We start from the raw sequence: 6,271 nt of genomic DNA on the forward strand, positions 1-6,271 counted from the left end.
CTCCGTCGGCTCTTGCGTAGCGTAACCGGGGCTGCGCGAAAGTCACACACCCTGCGACGGGAAGCGGCGGCGCTGCGCTCCGGGCGCGGGCCTGGAGAGGCAGGGATGCGGCTGATAACGCAGACGTTGGAGAAATGCGTTTCTTTGCTGCGGCGTCGGTGCTTAAAAGGCAGCGTAGTGTGGAGGAAGCGTGGCTCATCTGCAGAAATATACATAACCAAGAAGGACCGGCAGAAAGCATCTGGTCCATTCAGCTCTGTAAAGGTCAGGTGTGTCCTCCCCGCTTCTGTCAAACTTGCTTGTCATACTAACAGCAAGGAAGACTGCACAACTTCTTAATGCATTCTATTGTTTTCATCAGGAAAGCTGTTCTAAAATAGGACAGGCTAATGTAGCATCTTTACATAAGACCAATCCCTAAATCACAGTTTGTTCAGTGAAATAATGATAACTGCCTTTCCCATTCTAGGGAATTCTTGCACTCTTCATAGTGCTGAGTGGGTGCCACGGAGTTCAGGGCTTGGCACTAACAGAACAGCAGCAGCAGGTCCACCTGGGAGGTAACAGCAGCCCACAGCTTATGTTTAAAGGAGGGGGTCTTTCTACAGCTTGAGGTCAAGCTCTAGGAATGTGATGAAGCATCCCGATAAGGGATCCAGTAGCCTATTTCTGTTTCCTGCTGGAAGCTGAGGGCCAAGACTATTGTAAATCAAAAAGAAACACAATGGCCAGGGTGGAATTGTTTAATTCTGTGCTAAATCCCACAGTGAGTTTCCTTGATAAGATACTTTGCTGTGTAGGACTTCTAAGGCTGTTTATATCAGTCCTATGCCTCTCTTGCAAACAAAATAATGATATTCCCTTCAGTATTGTAAAACTTTTGAGGTTTTACAATGGTGTGTAATGCTGGCATATCCTGGAACTCTGGCCCTCTGCAAATCAACCTTTATTCCCTTCTGTGGTGGTCACCAAGGAATCTGATTTTTTTAAATCACCGGTGCATCCTTACTTGCCCTTTCAGAGAAAGAGGCAGTCTGACTTGTGCCTTCTGTTTCTTCTTAAATATCTTTATGGACGATCTGACACCAAGCTGGGAGGGAGTGTTGATCTGCCTGAGGGTAGGAAGGCCCTACAGAGGGATCTGGATAGGCTGGATTGATGGGCTGAGTCCAATTGTTCAGCAGGACCAAGTGCTGTGTCTTGCACTTTGATCACAACAACCCCATACATCGTTACAGGCTTGGTGCAGAGTGACTGGAAAGCTGCCCATCAGAAACAGACCTGAAGGAGTTCAAGAAATGTGCAGATGTGATACTGAGAGACGTGGTCAGTGGGCATGCTTGTGATGGATGGGCAGTTGGACGTGATGATCTTAGAGGTCTTTCCAACCTTAATGATCTATGATTCTGTTCTATAATTCTGCTGGCCAGCATGTTCCTCCACAAGAGACGGGAGACTCATACCTGGCAACTTTCTGTAAAGTGTCTCTTTGGAAAGAGAAGTGGGAAATGGCAGTATGTGGAGAGGCAGAACAATCTTGGTGGTAGCATGGTCACTTCAAGGCTGAAGTTTCCGCCTTGGGGCTGAAGACAGTTTTCTACACTTTTTTAGACAAACAAACAGCTTCTTTCCAGTAAATCTCCACAAAATGGTGAGTCCCTCTGCTACTGCTGTAAATAATAATAAATAATAATTATAATAAATAATGATGATGATGGCGATGGAACTGGCATGTGCCTAGTGCATCCCTGTTACCAGCTGACACTGGATTGACTAGAATGAAAACAGTCACGGGTGTTTAATGCTCTGGCAGCTCTGAATGGAAGGGCTGTTAACACCTGTAGTAATTCGGAGGCCTAGGGCTGTCATGCTGAGATGACAAGTTTAATGTAATCTGAGGACAGGTATTTCTTGGTTGTCCGTATTGTGAAGTGTTATAAAGAAGGCTGTACTGAAACCTACAGTCCAGAGATTTGGAGATAGTGTAGCAATGAAATAAAGCAAAAATTAGTTCAGTCATATCTCAGAACTGTGGGGAAGTCATGCACTTTTGGCTTTCTGTTGCAATGCCAGGCATTACGAAAGTCATCTGACAGGATTTTGTTTCTGGGTTTCTTTGATGCTCTTTGTTTTTGTTTTTCTGCTTCTTTGGAGCTTTGCATTATATCCATGGCTGAAGACAGGAAGTAAGATGGCTAAATCTCTAACAATTGTGTGGTTGAAAACCTTTGGGAATTAGTAGTAATTTACCAGTGAGCCCTGGGCAAAAAAAGACAGAAATTAACATTTCTTTGTTGGTTCTCAAGAGCTCAGTGTTGCTTGTTATGACACCCCTTCTTAAAACAAATAGGGAAAATAAACTGATCCAGAAATGCAATCTAGAAGTTACACAGAAATCTCTTAATTGTGACTGAGAAGAAAGGAAGGCTATCCTGCCCTGGGCAATTACCTCAATACTTTTTTTTTTAATTTAAGGCTTTTCACAATAATGTTTTTATATGAGCAAAAATGTTAAATTGTAGTATTAACAAAAATAAAATAAACTCACAGGCACTATTGTACTGCTGAAAAATGGTGGGGGTTGATAAACAGGAAGTATCAGAACACCAAGGTGCTGGACCAAGATTGCCTGGAACAGTTACCCATCTTAAAAATAAAATGAGATCGCAATAAGTTTGTGCTGTATAGGGAAAGGGACTTTTTAATGGAAAACTGGATTTCCTTCCTTTCTGTTTGTGACTGTGGTTAGCTGGCAGGTAGCTGCTCAGAGGCTCTTTCTTTTCTGTGTCTCACGCGCATTAGGAGCTGTGTAGGGACCAGCATCAGGTGGGAGGTGGGTCTGCAGGCACTGTGGCTGCCCATGGCTGCAGGCTCCATGGGGAGCAGCAGGGAGCAGCGATCCCTTACACTGAATGTTCCCAGATCTGGAGTCAATGCTGAGAGGTTAATTCTGGGCTCAGCACCCTGCCCAGGATGCTGTATAGAGGGATGATCGGTGGACAATACCCTAAGCAGGTATTTGTCTGTAATCTTTCTGTAATCTACCTTTTAATCTAAAGCTAAAGCATTATCTGGTCTAATTGATCCCACTGCCGTCCAACAGCTGTCAAGATATTATGTTGTACAGTTATTTTGCAAGGAGAGACTGTGATGTTTAGACACCTTTGGCCCACTAGTTCTACAAGAACTATTGAATTTCCCTGATGCCATAGAGGGTAGAGGAGGAAGAAGCTGCAGCACTGTGCAACAGTTGGCATTGAGGGCCATACCCCCTAAGGGAGCACAAAAGCAGAGTGTGATGCCCCTTGAGATGTGGGACAACTGTTGTTTGTGACTGAATGCAGCCACAATTTTCTATTGTAGTTTAGTTAGAAGATCTTCCGCGATCCTCCTTGGATGCTGAGGTGTGGCCCAGCAGCAGCTGTAAGTGTAGAGAATAGTAAGAGGATTTACTTTCCCTTGGGCTTTATATTGAAAAGGCATTACCTTTGCTCTCTGCATCCCACTGGAGTAAATTGTACTTGCAGATGTGGCAGTCTGCTTTTTGAAAAAAGGTGGTTAGTCCTTGTTTTCTTTCCTATGCCAGATATTAGCAAAAAACGTTCTCATTTCATCAAGGGCAATTGAGAATTCAGTAACAGCTGTAAAGCGCTTTGGCTGCACAATCCTAGAGAAGAAACAGGCTTTCTTCTGTAGTCATGGCACCCACTTGGCAGAAAGCTGTATCCTCTGTCACCCCTGCATCCCCTCCAGTTGCAGCCACCCAAACTGAGCTCTCAGGGGAACATGTGACCACCCAAGGTGTGCTCGAGCCTCCTGTCCGAGTCAGGTGGCAGCAGCATTTTCTTACAGCCTTCTGGTTGCAGGGAGCAATACTGACAGGAACAGGCAGACCCAGCTGATCCACATGTGGCTCCAAGGCTGGTATCACTGACACAATTTTATGTTTCTAGATCATGGGATGGTCTACACAACACCAGGCCTGCTGGCATCTAATGGGATGCACCTTTCTCATGGGATTTTTGTACAAGAGTTACTGGGGCTGATCAGTAGAACTTTAAAGCAGATTCCATGGGGAAAAGGAATAAAACCAGGCTCACGTGGTGAACCTGATGAGTTATAGGATGGCAGGACAAAATGTGAGGGCTGTGTTCTAGAGAGATACTTCAGTGAGGCTCAGGAGGTGCTGGCTACAATGAAGCACCTTTGTAATGTTGTTACACCAGTGCTTGCAGCACACAAGGAGCAAGTGAGAGGAGCCAGAAGCCTTGGCTCAGTGCCAGAGCTACGACATCATTGGCATCGGTGAAAACTGGTGGGCAGAGCCCTGTGACTGGTGTGTTGCTATGGTCTGTTCTGGGATCTTCAGCAGGGACAGGCAGGGCAGGTGAGGTCAGGAGGAGGCTGTGTGTGAGAAAGTGGCTGGGCTGTACAGAGCTGGCAGCTGGTGATGGCATGGTTGGGAGCCTCTAGGTAGGGATTAAGGGACAAGCAAATAACGGAGATTTTGTTGTAGGAGTCTGCTATGGGCCACCCAGTCAGGACAATGATAGCAATGAAATAGTCTTTAGGAATCACAGAATAATAGAATGGTTTGGGTTGGAAGGGACCTTTAAGATCATCTACTTCCAACCCCCTGCTACAGGCAGGGACACCTCTCACTAGACCAGGTGTTGCTCAAAGCCTCATCCAGCCTGGCCTAGAAAGCCTCAGGGAGGGGGCATTCACTGCCGTACTGGGCAACCTGTTCCAGTGTCTCACCACCCTCACAGTAAAGAATTTCTTCCTGATATCTAGTGTAAATCTACTCTCTTCCAGTTTAAAGCCATTTCCCCTTTCCTGTCTCTACATGCCCTTACAAAAAGTCCCTCCCCAGCTTTCCTGCAGGCCCCTTCGGGTACTGGAAGGCTGCTATGTGGTCTCTTTGGAGCCTCCTCTTCTCCAGACTGAACAGCTCCAACTCTCTCAGCCTGATTACTAGGAGCTTATTACTAAGAATGAAAGAGATACCTCTGGATCAGCTGCCCTCGTCCTTATGGGTGACTTCAACTTGCTGATGCACACAAGTACAGGACATTCGTCCTATACTTTGATGATAACTTCTTGGTACAGTTACAAAGAGAGCTCACTAGGAAATGTGCTCCTCTTTTAAATAGGGAGGGTGTATATGGGTGAAGTTGCCATCTAGGTCATAGTGACTGTGAAGTAGTTGAATTTAAAATCTTTGCTAGGAAGCAAACCACCACCAAAACTTCAACCCTGAATGTGGGGAGAGCAGGTTTCAGGCTGCTCAGGGAATTAACAGGGTCTCCTGGGAAACTGCTTTTGAAGGCACTGGCAAGTGTTGCTCTTCCCCAATATTTGTAGGCAGAGATTCTTTTAGACTTTTTTTACTTGATTTTTGTAACTAAGGCTGGAATAGCTCTCAGTTAGTCTTTGTAGTGATTCACTTAATTTAAAAGGAAACACCACAAATCTTCAAGCTTCATTTTTAAGTATATGAATCTGCTTAGAATGACGAGACAGCATCTGGCACAGAAACTTCAGATTACCACGAGCTTCAATTATTTTCTTTCCTTTTGCGTATGTAAGAGCCTGAGGCTTTAGTATATGTATTAATATATTAAGATTTTTCTTTAAAAAATGAAATTGTGTATGAATTATGCTTGGTATTTATTATTGGCTGCTCCTTTCCAGCAGAACCTTTTTGCAACTTGTATATTGGAGGTATGTTCCTCTGTGAGCAGGCAACTAACCTCTAGTGAGATTGTTCCAGGAATCAAATATTTAAAGCAAAGAAGGAACTACTGAAAACTGTTAGGTTTTTGAAACCTGGCTTAAAAGCACCTTAAGGGCATTTTGATTTTTCTAGGCTATGAAGCTTGTTGGTAATATAAATCAGATGAGGATCTACTTGTTTATCTGTGTCTTTCTCACGTTGCAAATGTGCTTCACCTGCTGTAATACAATATAAAATAAAGGAAAATTGTTATGATTTTTTGGAAAAAAACCTCAGAGAACAAGACCAGTGGTGCCTAAACTAAATGGAACGGGAAAGCACGTTGCCCTTATTCCCTTCTCCCCAGTCTGAGACAGAGCTGAAGTTACCTAGCTCTAGCCTGGCTCTGACAAAGTCAGTGTAGTTTTGATAGGACTGTATTTAGCCTCTAGTGATACAGCAGAGCAATATATTTTTAGGGTTAAATTGCTGTAACATTTCCAGTACTTCTAAGAAATTGATACTGTCCTTTTTTTTTTTTCTTTTCTTTCC

The 6,271-nt window shown here is 44.2% G+C and overlaps 1 long non-coding RNA gene across 3 annotated transcripts in view; it reads left to right on the forward strand.

Annotated features, from left to right (window-relative positions):
• The window catches only part of LOC116216425, a 76,077-nt gene that overhangs the window by 27,983 nt on the left and 41,823 nt on the right, over window positions 1–6,271 (forward strand). The window contains exon 1 of one of the 3 annotated variants that reach the window (XR_004159140.1): window positions 11–269. The exons of the other annotated variants lie outside the window; for them this stretch is intronic. This is a non-coding gene — a long non-coding RNA (uncharacterized LOC116216425). Of the gene's footprint in view, window positions 1–10; window positions 270–6,271 lie in introns of those variants that run through there. 3 annotated transcript variants of the gene reach the window in all.

This window comes from Meleagris gallopavo, chromosome 3 (assembly GCF_000146605.3).
Source record: "Meleagris gallopavo isolate NT-WF06-2002-E0010 breed Aviagen turkey brand Nicholas breeding stock chromosome 3, Turkey_5.1, whole genome shotgun sequence".
In the NCBI taxonomy this organism is placed as follows: domain Eukaryota; kingdom Metazoa; phylum Chordata; class Aves; order Galliformes; family Phasianidae; genus Meleagris; species Meleagris gallopavo.